Genomic DNA, 20,635 nt, shown 5'->3' on the forward strand with positions numbered 1-20,635 from the left:
TGCAAATTTGTTCGTTATGAAATGCTGCACTAAACAACCTAGATGTAAAATTGCACGACGAAGATCTCCTTGGCAAAAACTGCTAAATTAATGACACATTTCTTGAGGTATTCTCGATTAATTCTGACTATATTGAGGAAGTGTATACTTGCTACGACGTCTCAAAATGGAAAAACAGTACAACTGCCACTTTTTTCTCATTTTTAAAGCGAAGGTCCTAGGCGCCAGCCGAACTTAAGCATGCGGACACCTTTAGGTCCTAGGCTTCACAGTAGCCACAAGCAGGCTTAGCCACCCATTTGGAAGGGCCAAAGGTCAACCCCAGTGTCCAAATAAACACAAGTGAGTCTGTGTTTGGAGGAAGTTGGGGGGGGGGACATAAAAAAAAAACACTCCAAACTAAAAACAGAACCAGGCCTGCCACTGGTCAGTCAAATAAACACAGAGAGAGAGTAAAAGTCCCAATGCTGAGCGGTCTTCTTCAGTCGTCCCCTGCCTATACACAAACAATGTCGCTGGTGTCATCACTGTGAAGGTGGTGTTTCAATATTCATAAATCAATGGAGTTGGAGCACGGTGCTGTGGCTAAGGCAAAGAGACCTGGACACATCTCGAGCACCTCTATGGGAGCAGAGAAAACTGAGACACGAGTGCCAATATTGACTGTCTCACGAGATGTGAAAGAGACCTGTCAGGAGGTTCCGCGACACCATGAGACTAAGAAAGACGACTTTAAATTGAAAGAATGCACTCCTTTTTAGGGGTCCTGGAGCCCTGGGACAAAGTAACGACTGGCTGCACTCCCAGCACGTAGACCAACCGTCTCACTGCGAACTCGTTGACGACTCCGTTTCATCCCACACCGCAGGCGGCTGACCTCTGCGAGCCCTGAAGGTCAAAGAAGGTCCGGGGCTTTCCCCTTTGAGTTACGACACGTCTTGGAACCTAATATGGCCAGCCCACAAAATCCAAAATGGCCGATTCTATCCTACAACAAAACTCCCCAGAACCACCCCCAAAGGCAGGGCTGCTGGTTTTGCAGAAAATCCCGCCGGCTATTTTCTCTCTAATCCCCACAATGACAGTTCGGTCTGCGGTTATCACTCCCTGTTCCTCTCTATGTCTTGCTCTCTCTCTCTTCACCCGTCCTCCTGCCTCCCAGCGTCAGTTGGCGCTGTCATTACCATCTTCCATATTAGAAAAGGCCTCGTCCCTGAACGTAGCTCATCCTCCAGTATTTTTTTTTATTGCAGGCCTGAGTGGCCGTGGTGGCTATGGATAAGGACGAGGACAGCTGGAGGATGACAAGCACCGAAAATTACAGATCCCACTTATTGGAAACCCTAAACATGAGACCTACAGGCAATGAGGATCCCATATTTATGATAGAGACATTTTTGTAACTTGTCCTGCACACACACACACACACACACACACACAGTGCTTCCCATGGGACAATAAGGAAGGATTTGTTATATAAGTTATATGGTGCGTCAGGCCAGAGGCACAGAAGAGATGGGCCTCTAGGTCACAGTGACTGTGGGAAGATGGACCTACTATTGCAGCACTCTCTCACACACACATTGCTCTTCTACTTTTGGATCGAACAGGGTTTGATGGTGTCCCGTGTAGATCAGTTGGTAGAGCATGAGGCTTGGGTTGTGGGTTTGATTCCCGCGGCGGACGAGTACAAAAATGTATGCACCTAATACTGTAAGTCACTAAAAGGGTGAAAAATGTCATGTGAGATGCTTTTCCAATGGTTGTTCATTCCCATAACCGGATGAAGCCATGCTTGTTTCCTGTTTTAGGATGAGTGACCAATGGCAATATCAGAGATTCTGCATTGAAAGTGATTCTTAGTCTGTGAGCAGAAAACCGGCTTGTGTGTGTGTGAGTGCGAGCGCATACCTGTCTTTGTGCGTGTCCTCATGCTTCCTCTCAGGGGCAGTTTAAAAGGACCCACACAGAGGGAGTTGCCACCACTAATTCAACGTAATTTCCTGACAAAGTGAGGAAATGTACATTACCGTTCAAAAGTTTGGGGCCACTTAGAAAAATTTTTGTCCATTAAAATAACATTTAAATGTATTAGAAATACAGTGTAGACATTGCTAATGTTGTAAATGACTATTGGAGCTGGAAATGGCTGATTTTTAATGGAATATCTACATAGGTGGACATTATCAGCAACCATCACTCCTGTGCTCCAATGGCACGTTATGTTAGTAATCCAACTTATCATTTTAAAAGGCTAATTGAAAAAAGGCTAATAGGAACCCCTTTTGGAATTATGTTTGCACAGCTGAATTATGTTTGCACAGCTGAAAGCTGTTGTCCTGATTAAAGAAGCAATAAAACTGGCCTTCTTAAAATGAGTTAAGTATCTATAGCATCAGCATTTGTGGGTTTGATTACAGGCTCAAAATGACCAAAACAAAGAACTGTCTTCTGAAACTTGTCAGTCTATTCTTGTTCTGAGAAATGAAGGCTATTCCATGCGAGAAATTGCCAAGAAACTGAAGATCTGGTACAACGCTGTCTACTACTCCCTTCACAGAACAGCACAAATGAAAGATTAGCCAGCTGGTTCTGGAGTTGGATTTGTTATAAGCATTGATTTAGGGATCATTTTCCCACAAATGGAAACCACTGGCCTATCTTTGACTTCACTATCTATTTTTATAAATTGCTGCCACGAATCCGCCATAGAAATAGTTAGAAAGAATAAGATGAAGCTCCGGTAATATGGAAAGCTATTGAAAGATAGCTGATATGCATTTCTTTTACATTGTAATAGACACGGTGCAACATTTGAAAGGTAGGCTGCTGACAGGCTTCGGCTGCTGTACAGGAAAGTCAGCCCTGCTCATGGTTTGCACAGGGGATGTGAAATGCATGCTACAAATTAAATGTAACTGTAAGTTTCTTGAATTTTCTTTTGCAGGTGCCTTTTCAATATCTGGATAGTCACTTGTGGTTTCGAGCTGACGTTACACCAACCGAAGCAGTGGAGCGCATAGTAAAGCAAGACTTTTGTGGTCAAAACCATTCAGCTTGGGGGGTGAAGGGGGGAGCGGGTTTACAAAAATGCCATCGTTTCACACAATTATACCATTTATACAATGGTCAGATATATATATTTATATATATATAGATATTTTTACAGACTAGCTCAAAAATATGTGAAAATGTACACATTTTCTGGTGAGTTTCATTTTCAGCACTGAAATTAAAAGTAGGTTAAAAAATAATGTAATATCATGGGAAATGACACCACATTCACAAGGGTTTGCACAAAGTGGACTGTTCGTATTTTTCACTTCAAACCCAAATATATCACTAGACTAAACACACAGCAAGAGAAGCAAACATGGTTGCACTCCCTAAATTATTAAACTCGAAGGTTTCACCCAAATTCCATTGTTTTAACCTCTCACCACTATATATGCATGTAAAGAAAAAATGCATATTCAATAATGCCATTATAAGCCAGTCATAAAATGTCACAAAAAAAAAGGTTTCACTTGTTTTCCCTCAATCTTCCTGTTCGAGAGACTTCAGAAGTAGCCCACAGCGCTAAAGCCTTATTTTTCATATTAACTCTCCACACACACCTTCTAAAGGCACACACACGGAGGAGCCAAGCCTACCTCAATTTATGCCTGTTGTGTTAGCCCAAATTATACAGGAAACACCACCTTCATCCTCGATGAGTCCAAAAAAAATGGTGAGAGTGAAAGAAAGGAGGAGAGGATTTTTAACCCCCTCAGAGTAGTTGTAATTTTAAAATGGTTATTTTAAAATGGCTCACATCATTGATGCTGCAATTCCCGCAATCTGAAGTAACCTTGGAAAAGGAAAATATTACCAAATGCATTCTGTTACACACACACACACATCCAACACCCCCACACCACACACACCTCCCAAACTAGACAAAAGTTATTGTTTGCTTTAACAATAGCTATAATGATGATCTGTAAGGAAGTGTCTCCCATTGCTTTGAAAGGTGAGATTTACTATGTTAAAGTCATCCGACTTTTGTTATTATAATGACAAAACTTTGAAAGTTGACTCCAAACTATTCAAACTTTTCATTCGCAGGTTTTTCCCAGTTGACCATTGAGCTGCTGCACATATTGCAGATTCTACATTGTTATTGCAGATTGTACCTTTAAGGGTATGATGACACAATGCAAGCTCAGGCCAAGATAAACTGGCTATTATTTAATTAATCAAAAAGGAGCATTGGGTGTGTTTCTTCTTCTCTATTTGTATTGCACTAGATGTTATCTAGATATAATCTCAAAAGGGTGCTATTCATCTTTCCTAATAAGAACGATGTCAGTGCATCGTAGGAAATACAAGATCTAGTAGATGTACTTTATGTGCAGAACTGTGAAAGGACTGAAGATCGTAAATCAATGGTTTCATTCTCGCTTGGAATGATGATATAAGAATTATAACATATCTTTACATCTTGGGGGAACAACTTTGATGGGAGTAGGGGCCACAAAAAAACGGAGCTCATCATGAGAGGCCACAGTGACTCATAGGTCTACGAGCAAAACATTTTAGCGGCCCCCCTCGTGACAGCAAAGCGGAACATTAAGTTTCCTACAATTCTGCTAATTTTGCCATGATGCGTAGAGAAAATGTTGCAGTTTTAAAGCACCTTTTCTGCAATTCTACACGTCGCTATGGGGCGGAGAGAAGATTTAGCCATTTTCTAACTAATTTCATGCAAATTCTACAAATTTTGCTATGGGGCTATCAGGAATCAAGATAAGACGCATATGCAGACTGTCGAAGTAACAACAGGGGCAGGCAAAGACAGGTCAAGGCATGCAGGGGTCTAAAATCCAGGGTAAGGCAAAGGTACAGGATGGCAGGCAGACTCAGGGTCAGGGGCAGGCAGAGTTCAGTAATCCAGAGGTGGAGCAAAGGTACAGGGTGTCAGGCAGGCAGAGAGGTCAGGCGGGCGGGTACATGGTCAGGACAGGCAAAAGTCAAAAACCAGGAGGACGAGAAAAGAGAGGCTGGGAAATGATAGGAGCTGACAGGAAAACGCTGGTTAGCTTCAACGAACAAGACGAACCGGCAACAAACAGACAGAGAACACAGGTGTAAATACACAGGGGATAATAGGGAAGATGGGCAACACCTGGAGGGGGGTGGAGACAAGCACAGGTGAAAAAGATCAGGGTGTGACAGTATCCCCCCTCTAGGGACGACACCTGGCGTTCCACCTGGGCGGATACCTGGTTGACTGGGGTGCCGGCGGTGAAAGTCGGTTATGAGGGCCGGGTACACAATGTCTTTAGTGGGAACCCAGCACCTCTCCTCCGGGCCATAACCCTCCCAGTCAACCAGGTACTGGAAACCCCTTCACCGTGGTTGAACTCTCAGGAAGCGTCTACGTGTACGCTGGCTGGCTGGCCATCAATGACACGGGGGTAGGGATGGGCCTAGAAACAGAAGACAAGGGGCAGTCAGACATGGTTTTGACTCAAGACACAGAAAAGGTAGGGAAAATACAGAAGGTACAGGGCAACAGAGGACGAACAGCAGATGGGCTAATGATCTTGGAACGGGGGGGACAGGTCTCGGCATCCGGGGGTGTGGCCATGGCCCTATAGCGACGTGCCAGTGCCTCAGACTTGACCCTCTTGGATACCGGTCTGTGCTGCAGAAGCAAAGTGGTCCTATGCCTTACTGAACCTCTCCCGGTTTGGTCCTGGTACTCTGCGGAGCTGGCAGAGAGGTCTGTGGCCATTACCAAGCCCCCAGGAAGAAGTCCCAGGGCAGGCAGAGCTGACTTCAGGCAATGAGTGTGACAGGATGGGCTCCAGCCTACGATGGCACCAGTAGCTCAGTCAATGGAGGGATTATGTCGCTGGAGCCATAATAATCCCATTACCACGGGAACCTGCGAAGACTCAACCAGTAGCAATTGGATAGCCTCGCTGTGGTTCCCCGACACTCATAGGCTGATGGTCTGGGGGGTGGTCTGGTTGGTGACCCGGCCTATAGAGCACCAGTCCAGTGCTCTAACAACCATGGGGATGGAGAGGGGTTGAGTGGGGATGTCCAGCTCGGACACCAGGGTAACGTCCATGAGACTCACATCAGCCCCCGAGTCGATGAGTCCCTGGAGAGACTCGGACTGATCGCCCCACAGCAGGGTGGCATGGAGAGGAGGGCGAGTAAGGGGAGAAGAACAATTATCTTTCAGACCCACTAGTGTACTCACTCCAATGAATGAGCTAGCTCTCTTGAAGGGACAGGTAGACACAAAATGACCAGCAATACCGCAATACAAACAACTCTAGGTCTCAAGTCCGCGTACGCGTTCGCCTGGAGACAGCCTAGCCCTGCCGAGCTGCATCGGCTCGGGAAGAGGTGAATCGGCACTCTCCGGGGGCTCTTGGAGGGACTCAGGTAAGCACCGATCCTTTCGGGGACGTCCAGAGTTTCAGCTGCAAGGTGGGATCCCTGAGTGAGCAATTGGGACGTGCAATCAAACCTCTTCTCCCTCCTATGTTCCCATAGCCGACCATCGATCTGGATGGTTAAAGCGATGAGTGAGTCGAGATCCATCGGTAGTTCTCAGGCTGCCAGCTCATCCTTTACCTCCTCCGATAATCCATGCAGGAATGTGTCGAACAGTGCTTCCGGGTTCCAGGTACCCCTCCACTGCTAGCGTGCGGAACTCCACCATATAGTCTGCCACACTGAGGGTGTCCTGCCAAAGCTGGAGTAACTTCTGGGCAGCCTCTCTCCCGGACACTGGAGCCTCGAACACCTTTCTCACCTCTGCCACGAATACCTCCAGACTGAGGCAGACGGCAGATTGTTGCTCCCACACCGCCATGTCCCAGGCGAGTGCCCTCCCGGACATCAGCGTAATAATATACACGATCTTCGAGCTGTCTGAGGGGAACAAAGAAGGCTGCAGCTTGAAAACGAGGGAGCACTGGGAGAAAAGGCCTGGCAGGTTCTGGAATCTCTATCATAGCGCTCCGGGGGAGGTAAATGGGGTTCCCGGGAAACCGGGGTGATGGCACTGCTACCAGCCGAGTTACAGAGGGGCTGAGAGGTTACTGTCATGGTTGGCTGCCTAGAAGGCAACCCACGGACTTGCTCCCACAAAATGTCCAATGCTTGGTTGTGACCTTCGGCCGTGGACTGGAACCCCTCCATCATACCGCAAAGAAACTCCTCGTGCCTACCAATGGTGTCTCCTTGGGAGGAGATGGCGTAGCGGATCTGGTCCAAGTCTGCTGGGTCAGTCATGGCCAGTTCGTACTCTCAGTAATCAAGGTGAGACCCAGATGCACTCTCAAAGTAACAATGTTAATTGTGGCAACAGGGGCAGGCAAAGACAAGTCAAGGCAGGCAAAGACAAGTCAAGGTTGAAAATCCAGGGTAAGGCAAAGGTACAGGATGACAGGTGGACTCAGGGTCAGGCAGAGAGGTCAGGTGGGGGGGGTACATGGTCAGGACAGGCAAAGGTCAAAAACCTGGAGGACGAGAAAAGAAAACGATAGGAGCTGACAGGTAAACACTGGTTAGCTTGAACGAACAGGACTAACTGGCAACAAACAGACAGGGATCCCACAGGTATAAATACACAGGGGATAATAGGGAAGATGGGCAACACCTGAAGGGGGGTGGAAACAAGCACAAGGACACGTGAAACAGATCAGGGCATGACAGTGGCAGAGAGAAACATTTGCAGTTTTACAGCTGAATTTCCTGCTATTCTACATATTTTGCCAAAAAGTGCAGGCAAATATTTGCCATTTTTAACGATAACTGATAACCCAGGTCTGTAATTATTCCATGGGCCAGCTGCACCTCAAAAATGTTCCTAGTTGAAATCGATACAGGAATCAATACAGTTACAAATCGTTCTATTATTTTTGGATGATATTATATCGATATGTATATATCCCTGTTTGACATAATCTCTAGTAGAATACTTTTAGTTGCTTATTTCATTACTTTAACCAGTTACCACCAGGGGAGGACACACACATTAATGATTTAGACTGCATTCTTCCTTAGTAGTACCATTTAGTAGTGTGATCCTGAATCGGAGAACAAACACTGTACGAGATGAGTAGTCATAGTGATGGACGTAACTGGTGAAAGCATGTAAGGAGAGTGGGAGTTGGTTTAAACAGAGAGAGAGGCAGGAGAAAAGGTAAGAGTGACTGATTGCGTGGGCTCCTGTGGTAGCCTGACCTGTGCTGACCCCAGAGTTGGCCCCTGTGCTAATGAAGAGGAACCTGTCACAGTTTGGGGATGGGCCCGGGGCCAGATCACGTTTTGGCCATATAGGTGACCGGGATCAGCGCCTTCTGTTTAATCTGTTTCAAATCACATGGGCTGGACAGACAAGTCCAGACTGCAGTGAGGCACAACACCAAAGGTGGAGTATGTACTGTACACTGAGTATACAAAACATTAGGAACACCTTCCTAATCTTGTTGGATGCATTTGCTGTTTGTTTTGGCTGTGTTTCAGATCATTTTGTGCCCAATAGAAATTAATGGTTAATAATGTATAATGTACTGTGTCAAAATGACAAGACATTATCCCCTAAAATGGGGGGTTACTATGTATAAAAAGTGCTGTAATTTCTAAACGATTCACCCAATGTGGATGAAAATACCCTCTAATTAAAGCTGACAGTCTGCACTTCAACCTCCGAGTCATTGTATCAGATCTAAAACAACGAACAAATTGTCACTGTCCCAACACTTTTAGTGCTCACTCTGGGTGGAATTCAGGGGATGGGATATGTTCGCCACCATTTTATGTTTTTCTTTCAACTTTCTCTAATTTTTTTATTAAATTGTGTGAGAGTAACCAGATGGCCCAGGTGTCTAAAAGAAACCACACTATTAAAACCACTTCAAAGACCGACACACACACACACACACCAAGCTACCAGGCTGGGGCCTTGAATTGGAAGGTCAGTTCAGTTCGGTGGGTTATTTCCCCCATGGCTGCCTGGCTTGTCCTGGCATTCCTCCACCACTGCCTTTTTACAGCCATCTTTACAACCACTTTAGTGTTCTTAACCCATTTTGTTGTCCAGTTTAATTTCTCCGCTCGGAGAGTCAGCGGAAATCTCCCTGTGGTGGAGTGAGGGGAAGGGAGAGGGAGGGATGATGAGGGGGAGGTTTGGCACTCCAAAGGATGAAGGGGAGACATGGCTTTGGGGAGACAGGGACAGAATGGGATGGGACACACATGTCACACGTGTGCACACGCACAAACAGACACATACATAAACACACCTGTAGTGCTATATCGGCTCCTCCACTGCAGAGTATGGTGCAAGAAAGAGAGGAATGGGGGGGAAGATGGAGGATGGTTAGTGATCCAGTGTTTGGAGCTCCCTACCTGGTCATCTCATCCAGCCATCTCTACGGACTACTCTGTGCCCAAAGCCCAGTTTCCAGTACCTCATCACTTATCCGCTGCTCTGCCAATTGACAGGATAAGAGAGGGATTTAGCTGCTGAAGACTCTTTTCTGTTGGGATGTTTATGTACAACGTAAGCAAGCCCCACCTGGCTAAAACACTGCGATATACACACACACACACACAGCCTTTCACACTATCGTGCCGACCAAATCAAAACTCAGACAACTAATTCTCACATGGTCCTTTTCTTCACAGTTCCAGCAACAATGGTGGATGCGTAACCAGCTCAGTTTGGATCATTAGAGTGAAAAGTCCTATAAGCATGTGCATTCACACACTGACACTGACCTCACACGCACACATACTTTGTCAGCCTGCCTTCTACATGAGCACTACTGTCAAAGCACTGACGCATCGCCGTAATGACATAACAGTTGTCACAACATACCACCATGGTAGAGACAATCACCTGTCATGATACACGACACTCTCGTAACAGATCACACAGACAAGACATGATGGTATCACCTCAACTCAGCTGCCAATGTTATTACTCATTTTAGGTAATGTAATAACATTCTCATGACACCATTATCACATGGTAAAGTGCTAATATCAAAATGAAGGATAGAAGCTCCTCATGCTAAGGGCCATCTGCAATGCAGAGTGCACACTAGACTATAAACATGGCCACAACGCATATCATTCGCTGGCTTCATCCAGGTCACGTATGTGCCTCCGCCACGTCATCCGGTCCTCTAGCTCTCCGGGACTCCAGAGTAGATTTCCGAGGGGGTTGCCAAACCACCGCTCCCCATACACGAGGAGCCGTTCCTGGGCTGGACCTTGGCCCGCCAGCCCCCCCCCCCCCCACACACACACACTCACACACAGTCCCTGGTCGGATGATCAGGGCCCTCTTTGTAGGGGATCAAAGTATTACAGATCCTGATTAAAGACGGAGGGGAGGGGAGGAGAGGGGGATAAGGAAGAGGAGAAGGGAGGGTGGAGGACAGAAACTCTGCCTATTCACTTTTGTCCGGGAGCTTGGAGAGAAGGTATGGTGGGGCCGGGCGTTGCGTTCTGTTTTTTGAGCAGCGTCCCTGGAATTCTGGAATTCCATGAGGTGGGCTGGAGTGTGTGGCGGTCCTATCCGGACTGATTCCTGGAAGGCTCTGGTAAACATTGTGGCTGGCAGGAATATTTGGCACCTGCTCGGCACGGCATCGAATTAAGAGGGCGAAAAACGCCAATGATGTAGTGATTTCAAATTGTGTTGATATTAGTCACACTAATCAGGATCTACTTAAGTAGAAATAATAAACAGTCGACTTCTAGGCTGTGTGGGTGCCCACAGGTCGAATGGTACCTGGTAGGGTTAGTCAGTGGACTGTAGGCCCAACCTTGTAGCAGGTGCACCAAGTGCTGTACTCACGTATCAATGAAATGCGCACACACACAAAAGGACTTACAACTAAATACTTTTACTAATAATGACAATTCTAATAGCAATCCTCAACACTGTCGCCAGAGCATAACTTTACACGCCACTTGTTTTGTTTGTCAAAGCTGAAGCCAATTTGACAAAGTCAGGCCTTTGGTTGAGCCAATGGTTTCCCAATCTCCTCCAATAATAATAGTGTATGGTCATTTGCATTCTGACTCTCGCACACTCTATGGTCCTCCTGACTTCTTCCACAGCATGTGAGGTCGACACCATAGCACTGGTGCTCCCAATTTAATTGATTGCGATACAGCCTATATTGGGCCTCTATGAATTCTAACTACTTACTGTTGTGCCCGAGAAACAAATTAGTAACGCTGTAAAAACATGTGTGTATTATAAAAGCTCAAATGTTGATAGGAATACCTCTCGGTGAAATTACAAAGTCATTTGTGGAACATTGGGTTTCTGTAAACTGTGTGAAAGCACGTTCCCTATTGAGATTCATCACATTGAAAGTTGGACAGGGCAGGTTTGTGACGATGACGTGTCATTCATTGCTATGGTCCTTGATCTCCTGAAGAAGCTATCCCTTTTCCTTTCTTTCTGCCCCCCCCCCCAATGTTTGAATATACTGGGGAAGTTACCCAGGTTGATGGCTACCTAGCCAATGAGGATACATGACTGAACAAAGTGTAAACAAATAGTTAACGACGGCATGAGCACTTTTTAGAACTGACCACGACATGGTTTATTAATGTAAAATGCGGTGCCAGCGGTCCGCAATAGGAGGATGAAGATGTTGCGCCTGGTTGGACTAGAAGCTAGCTAGCTGTTTTCGCTGTAGTGATGGTGCAACCATGACACTTAACGAATCTGACTTGCTTTGCTCTCTAGGGGACTCGGAAACAACGGTTCGGCGAAACCTTATCATTAGGGAGTGAACGTTATTTATAATCAGGGTTACATGGAGGAAATTGGACCTCTGAAATGAAAATGGATGGCCATCCCTTCAGAAAAATATGTTTTACCTTACCTGAAAGCTTCTTTTTTTTGTGAGCCTCCCCTATACGGCAGGGTAGCCTAGTGGTTAGAGCGTTGGACTAGTAACCGAAAGGTTGCAAGTTCGAATTCCCGAGCTGACAAGGTACAAATCTGTCGTTCTGCCCCTGAACAGGCAGTTAACCTAACCTACTGTTCCTAGGCCGTCATTGAAAAAAAGAATTTGTTCTTAACTCTCTTGCCTAGTGAAATAAAGGTTAAAAATAATAGCCTAATTAATTACATAAAATGAATAGCAGTCTTCTTGGACAGAGAAGATTGTTGTTCTTCTTCCTGTAAGCATTACATGGTAAAGTATACATTTTGATAGCCCACAGGGCTGCGGGCCTGAAGGTTGTGGGTTCACAGACCACCGTGGACAAGAGTATGGGTGGAAAGATCTCCTTTATAGTAAAAGGCTAAGTATGGATGGACGAGAGAGGCCTATGTGTTCATCTTATCATATTTTTCCAATGCCAAATCAGTGTGTATTGTTTGTAGAGAAACTGTCTCTGTTTGCAAATAAATACATCTGAGATGTCATTAGGAATCTGAGCATTTTAAAGAGGTAGGCCTACCTTTCCACCCCAGACAGAGTAGGCCTATCGAAGCAGAAAACGTTAAGCTTGAACTGCTAATGGCTAAACTCTATGGCTAAACCCAATGACCGAAGGTCAAAAGTGCTTCCCTAAAAGCTGTCTGGGTTGGAAAACCTTCTATTGTACAGAAAGTGAATAGCTTAATCAATTGATAGTGACCGAACTAGATTACTCCCGGGCAAAGTCATTTATTTATCCTTGAATAGAGAAGGTTGTATGTAGCTCAGCTTCTGAATGTCAAACAAAAGAAGCAATGATATCCCCATATGCATCGGAGTCACGCCTTTCCCAGGTATTTCACAGCTTGTTTCTAGCATAAAGAATCGTGGACCAAAGCGCTGTTATAGATCACTTTATTTAATCAGGTCCGTTTTATTTTCTTCAAAATCTTAAGCTAACAAGGGGTAGGTAGGCCTGTGCTTTTTACCATTTCCTTTCATAAAAGTATACCTATGGCATACTCTCTCCTACCCCCTCAATTTTAGTCTTGGTTTTAACTTAACATCCCTTCACTGACATGAGGTAGGCTATTTAAAGAGTGCATGGTGGGTGGAGGAATTGACAGACAAAATCTATGGATATGGCAGCCTATAGCCTGATTTTGTTTGTCAAACAGGTAGATCTACCTCTTATTTCTTAAATAGGAAGAAATAGGCTCTACCACAAAGCCCTCTTAAAGTCATTGAAATGAATTATGCCTACTCAAATTTGCATCCTTTCAGCACCATGAGCTGTCCATTTCCTATTGATTGTGCCAGGGCTGCTGATTCAAGTCTCAGCACCACAATGTAAATTACTCGAATCTGGCTTATTGTGAGGTCAATAACTGAAAAATGGGCCTGCATCATGGTCAAGAAACATTCTTCATTTAATAAAATCCATTATAGTGGTAGCAAGCTATCAAAGTTGATCTCCGATCCTGCTCATCTTCGCGCTCTCCTTCTGAAACTGAACAGAACATAGACTATAGGCTCGTCCGCTCGCAAGATAATGCATTTTCTGGACTAGGCCTAATCTAAAGAAAAAAATGCAGAAGATGCCTTTGACTTCACCTGAACTGCCACCGTAGGCCTACACAGCACATCCATTGGTAGCACACTAAATGTTTTTGATCAGTAAGAGCAGAGCAGGTCAGGGCTCAGGGTTGGAATATCCCTCGCAGTGTGTAATGCAGCCTAGTTGTATTTACATCATCCCAGCAGCTATCATAGAAATATAGCTTTGCTCTATTCTTCTCTGAGCATGCTCTTCGTAGCCTGTAGGCTATGGATCATTTGATTGAGACCACACTAAATAGTGTATAGGCACACTTGATATTGCCCCAGTGGAGAATCAGAGATGATGGGTGGCATCAGGCACACATTCCTAACACGGAACCCAAACCGGCTGCGTCGTCGTGCGCCATCGTGCATACATTTATTTTGTCCCCCCCACACAAAACGCAATCACGACACGCAGGTTAATATATCACAACAAACACTGAACCAACTACATTCATTTGGGAAGAGGTCGAAAAGCATTAAACATTTATGGCAATTTAGCTAGCTAATTTGCACTAGTTAGCTAATTTGTCCTATTTAGCTAGCTTTCTATTTCTAGATAATTTGTCCTGGGATATAAACACGGAGTTGTTATTTTACCTGAAATGCACACGGTCCTCTACTCCGACAATTAATCCACAAATAACCGAATCGTTTCTAGTCATCTCCCCTCCTAGGCTTTTTCTTCTCTGGACTTTATATTGCGATTGGCAACTTTCATTACCGCCACCGACCTCGTTCGTCTTTCAGTCACCCACGTGGGTATAACCAATGAGGAGCTGGCACGTGGGTACCTGCTTCTATAAACCAAAGAGGAGATGGGAGAGGCAGAACTTGCAGCACGATCTACGTCACAAATAGAGCTGACTTCTATTTTAGAGCTTGGAAACGCAGACGCTCGTTGGCGTGCACGAGCAGTGTGGGTGCAATAATTGAATAATATACATTTCTACATTTATTTTGCAACGCTGCAACAACAAAAAATCCTAGGCACACAGTGCTCCCAAAATAAAACTCCTGGTCACACAACAAAATACTTTGTTGCACTTTAGAGCCCTAGTTGCATAACCATGGGACGATGTTTAGAGTATTGGGTGCTGATTGCATTGGCTTAAAAATTTAATAAAAGTCCTAATGTAATGAGTAGCCTAAGCATAGGACAAGATTCGGTAACAGTAGTCATTATAGCCTGAAGTCAATTGAAATAAATTTGCCAAAATTATATAATTTACTCCTGTCTATACAAAAATAAATAAAAGACATAGAATGACAACTGCAGAGGATGATTCGCTTCTTTTAAAGCTGTGGATTGTTTCAAATCACAAATGTGTAGGCCTAGTTGGGAAGCCCGCAATTTGGGCAGCATACGTTGCAATAGGCCTAGCTGATTACTGAGATGAGGCTGTCAGTGAAAATGAATGCATCTAAAATATGTGTGAAGATAATGTGTCTTGAGTATAATTTGAAACGTTGAGACAAGAAGCAGGGACACTGTGTGTGTGGCGAAGATATAGACGTGTCTCTCTCCAGAATGTGCTGAGCTGTCTCCCTGCAATTCTAACACATTCATTATTTATTTCATACCATCATTTATGAGTTTTGTAAAAAATGTCATTGTATTTTGTTTGGAGCACTCCATGTGAGCACTGAGGGTGTGTCTGGTTTCTCCGTCCTCTTAATGTTGACAGAACGTGCGCCTGAGCACGCATAGAAGTAGTCTAACTGGCCTGCTGCTTACAAATGTAGGAAAGTGCCCATTTGGGGGGTGTCTGATGTCTCACCACCACTAATAAGATCTTCTCAGTCAACAGTAAAAAATTAAAAAATAAGTCCGTTTTTTCATTTAAATCCATTGTGAATAATAATGGTTCCAATTGACTACGACTATGATTTTGAGAAACTAAACGTTATTATTGAAATGAAGATGAAAATTAAAAAAATCATAACCGGCACTCAGATCGGTAGAAACGTCAGTAAGATACATTGTAAGCTTCCCCAAACTTAAAACTCACACTCCGCCCAGGAATAAACTGCTGTGAACAGTGAGCACGTGTCTTTGCACTGCGTCATTAGAAAAAGGTGTGTGTGAGAGAGATAGAAATAATGAAAGGGGTGTTGTAACGAATAGTGTGCCTATTAAAATGGAGCACAAATGGACAGCTATGCAAGCCATCGTGGAGAAAAGTGCTCACCTCCATCCAGAACCAGTGGGTTGGAAAGCACCACTCGCTGGGCCACGCTCAGCACTGTGTTGTTTAGTGAGCTAGTCGGTCAACACCTACGTATCTGATATGGGCAGGAGCAGGCTTGTGAAACGAGGGCGAGAGAATGCCATGTTCCTTCTTTGATATTGTTCCCACTCCCTTTTTGCCAAGTTTAGAATTGTAAACTAATAGAAAATAGAAGTGGGAGACTATTGCGAGCACTGCTCCCTGCTTCTCACGAAAACGCCTGTAGCGTCCAAACGGTTTGGCATAGAAACTAAAATGACTCTATGGAAAGATGAGAATCTCACGAACATGATGGTGTTCTCCGTGTTGCTCTATGTCCCCCACAAGTGTCATGGGACTCGTCTGAAGTCGGTTCTGCCGATCTGCCAACTTCTGTCTGGAGTGTCAGAACAGCTTGGGCTAGACACTTACAGTACTAGTCAAAGGTTTGGACACACCTACTCATTCAAGGATTTTTCTTTATTTTCACGATTTTCTACATTGTAGAATAATAGTGAAAACATCAAAACTATGATAAAGCACATATGGAATCATGTAGTAAGCAAAAAAGTATTAAACAAATCTAAATATATTTGATAGTTGATAGTCTTCAAAGTAGCCACCCTTTGCCTTAATGACAGCTTTGCACACTCTTGGCATTCTCTCAACCAGCTTCACATGGAATGCTTTTCCAACAGTCTTGAAGGACTTCCCACATATGCTGAGCACTTGTTTGCTGCTTTTCCTTCCCTCTGCGGTCCAACTAATCCCAATCCATCTCAATTGGGTTGAGGTTGGGTTATTGTGGAGGCCAGGTCATCTGATGCAGCACTCCATCACTCTCCTTGGTCAAATAGCCCTTGCGCAACCTGGAGGTGTGTTGAGTCATCGTCCTGTTGAAAAACAAATGATAGTCCCACTAAGTGGTAGCCATAATGGTTTGGTGTCCCTTGAATTCTAAATAAATCACTGACAGTGTCACCAGCAAAACACCCCCACACCATCACACCTCCTTCTCCATGCTTCACGGTGGGAATACAAATACGGAGGATGGAACCAAAAATCTCAAATTTGGACTCATCATACCAGAGGACAGATTTCCACCGGTCTGATGTCCCTTGATTGTGTTTCTTGGCCCAAACAAGTCTCTTCTTATTGGTGTCCTTTAGTAGTGGTTTCTTTGTAGCGATTCGACCATGAAGGCCTGATTCACGCAGTCTCCTCTGAACAGATGATGTTGAGATGTGTCTGTTACTTGAACTCTGTGAAGCATTTATTTGGGCTGCAATTTCTGAGGCTGGTAACTCTAATGAATGTATCCTCTGCAGCAGAGGTAACTCTGGGTCTTCCTTTCCTGTGGTGGTCCTCATGAGAGCCAGTTTCATCATGCTGCTTGACGGTTTTTGCGGCTGCACTTGAAGAAAGTTCTTGAAATTTTCCGCATGGACTGTCCTTCATGTCTTAAAGTAATGATGGACTGTCATTTCTCTTTGCTTATTTGAGCTGTTCATGCCATAATATGGACATGGTCTTTTACCAAATATTCATATCTTCTGTATACCACCCCTACCTTGTCACAACACAACTGATTGGCTCAAATGCATTAAGAAGGAAAGAAATTCCACAAATTAACTTTTAACAAGGCTCACCTGTTAATTGAAATTATTTACTACCTCATGAAGCTGGTTGAAAGAAGGCCAAGAGAGTGTATGGAAGTGTTTTGTGCAAAAATGTTTTGGTTAAATATAGGTAAAAAAAAATCTTTATCATTCTTATATCTCTCAGATACAGGACCAGACACTTTAAAACAACTTCCTTTTTTTCAATGTATGAATCTATTATTCAATATGTTTCTATGGGCAAATTCAATGTCTGATAAAATCATTTGTTTATATATATTTGTTTTATCCCTAAAGGGGTCCTAAAATTCTAAATCAAATAGCTAAATGATTCTTTGTATGAACATCTTTAAACAATTTCATATTTTAGTTTAGTAGAACCGCCCCCATTTAAGAAAGAGAGTTCCAAACCTCTGCCAATAATAGCAGGTACTTAAATGTTACCTAGAAATGATTTGATATTGAGATAAAAACGGCTGCATTGGACCTTTAAGTCATACAGCATCAACCCCACAGATTTTATGGGAAACACTTACGATTTACCATACTGTGCGAGCGTGGGACAATGAGCCCGTTATCACTGCCGATGGCCTAACTAGGTCGAAATGGTCCTCGTAGGCCTACTCATATCGCCACCTGGACATCTTCCATTACACCCACAACTACAATGCATGGCCTACCAACAAGACTGCCTTGTCCTATTGCTCTCATTTACATCAATGCCTAACTTTCCTGAATTTGATGAGTTCAACTTTTTAGTGCAAGGAAATAGCCTTAATAATTGAATAAATGGTCGAATTTTTTTAAAATGAATTTAATCAAATGTAATGTTGAAAAAGTATTTTGTGACAAACTAATAGGCCCAGTTATAGCCTTCCTACAGGTAGGCCTATTGTCACGCCCTGGTCTTAGTATTTTGTGTTTTCTTTATTATTTTGGTCAGGCCAGGGTGGGACATGGGTTATTTATGTGGTGTGTTTTGTCTTGTTTTTTTTTGTAGGTCATAGGATTGTGTTTAGTGGGGTTGTCTAGAATAGTCTATGGCTGCCTGGAGTGGTTCTCAATCAGAGGCAGGTGTTTATCGTTGTCTCTGATTGGGAACCATATTTTGGCAGCCATATTCTTTGAGTGTTTCGTGGGTGATTGTTCCTATCTCTGTGTTAGTTTGCACCAGAATAGGCTGTTTAGGTTTTCACGGTTCTTGTTTTGTTCGTGTTTATCTTTTATTAAAGATTAATCAAAATAACCACGCTGTGTTTTGGTCCTCCTCTCATTCACTGGAAGATAACCTTAACACCTATGCCAAGATTAGTTCCACACTTGCAAGATATAAAGTGCATAGAGGCTACCTGGATATAGGTTATCCATCTATAAACTCTTCCATTCCATAATCTCCCATGCCTGACTTTAGAGTTTAATCAATGTCACTTGCTACCATATTAAATGTATCATTTCATAGCCACTTTTTATCTGAGAGTGACCCTGAAACAAGTAGATTGAAATTCGTCATAGAGATTGCAAATCTATTCGCCCATCCATTGCTGAAATGTAGCCTTCATCATTAGTAAGCAGAGGTGCAACTTTAGTTTTAGAAGTGGGGGGGGTTATAACTTGGTGGTGTTCTGGGGGTACTCCCATTTTGGGGGGCATCTAAAGCTAATTTCCTGCCTTTCTACACAATCTAATATGACGCATGGCCATTCTATTTAGAACTACATAAAGTAAGCAAAAATGCCCAGTCATAAAGCTAGGTAGGAGATCATTATTAAATATGTTTAAGTGATTAATAAGACTGAACTGGGTCAATGATAATTCAATCATCAATATTGTGTTGCACCTTTAACCAATAGACTAACAAATGGACACCTCTTACAAATAAAGCACAAAGACTTTTGATTGTCTTTATTAAGACATCCTTTATATCAAATTTCAGCCAAACCGCCGACCCAGACTGAGCCGCCTGCACGCCCAACCCCCAACAGTCTAGTCAATAACTCAACTCTCTCAACTTCCTTCCCATCTTTTTTTTTTTTTTTCTCAAGGAATGGTTTGGAAAACAAAAGTGTTATAAAAACACACATACACCTACACATTAACACACAGAAACAGTACATCCTCCATATAATTCATATCATAGGCTTAATAGTACTGTAGAGCTCTTTTTACTTGCACACAACATAGCTGGGTCAGCCCGTCCTGCCCCTAGTGGTCCATGGCCCTGCAGCAGCCCAACCCAGAACACCCACACATCTTTTGGATCTTAGTGAAACATTCACTATTAGTTTCAGGTGTTAGGCCAAGGCCAGAGTGATAACCAGCGTATTTCAGAAACACAGGGCCAGGACTGAGCAGCCCAGCAGCTAGGGATTGCCAAAATAGTTATCTCCCCTGACATGGGCATGTTTTCAATACAGACTCATTTTTGTCGTACTGTATTCCATATAAAGCATTCAGACCTTATGAAAGTTGCACAGTATACCCTTATTCTTGTATTAAATCAAATCTAGTGATACATAACTTGACATTTCTTCCACCCATTGTGGGAGGATAACCAACCTTCAAATGAATGGCAATGCATTTCTTAGCCACTGTAAATGCTAGGTTGCACCGTTTCCTCTGATAACAGACTCCAGTATCAACATTTCCAAGCAAACAAAAAAAGGTTGAAGGGACAATCTGCAGACATCCTAAAATAGAAGAACATACTCTTTGGTAGAATTCAGCCAGCCTTCACAAGACACAAGCCTTGTATACCATATATAAATATGTCCCCTTTTGTGTTTTTCTCCTCCAGCAGAGACATTACATTTCTGTGTGGATGATATTCCATTTCACTGGCATATAGAACTATCTATGGATGGTCTTAAACTGCATCTGTATCCATTCGTCATCATCAATAGCGTCTCCCATGTCTTCCTCAAATTTTAGTTGTACATGTTTTGTGTCATCAGGAAAAGACAGTCTGGAAATGAACTTTCGACTTTTGCCAGACTGCCTTAAAATAGTTTCAATCGTTGAAGCTTTCTTCCTTGTCCACTGTTTGCTGCACAGAGAAAATAGTGTTGTTGCTGCAAGAATTCACCTAAGCTCCATCACAGACTGGTCTTCCCTGGCTGCCTGACACTGATAAGGCCCCTGTCACCATCTGATCCTGCTCAGATGAGGCATGACAAAGAATTACATTGGTGTACATCTATGTGGCTCATAATGGCTCAACAATTGAAATGACAATTATTCC

Source organism: Oncorhynchus kisutch, linkage group LG2, assembly GCF_002021735.2.
Source record: "Oncorhynchus kisutch isolate 150728-3 linkage group LG2, Okis_V2, whole genome shotgun sequence".
NCBI lineage: Eukaryota > Metazoa > Chordata > Actinopteri > Salmoniformes > Salmonidae > Oncorhynchus > Oncorhynchus kisutch.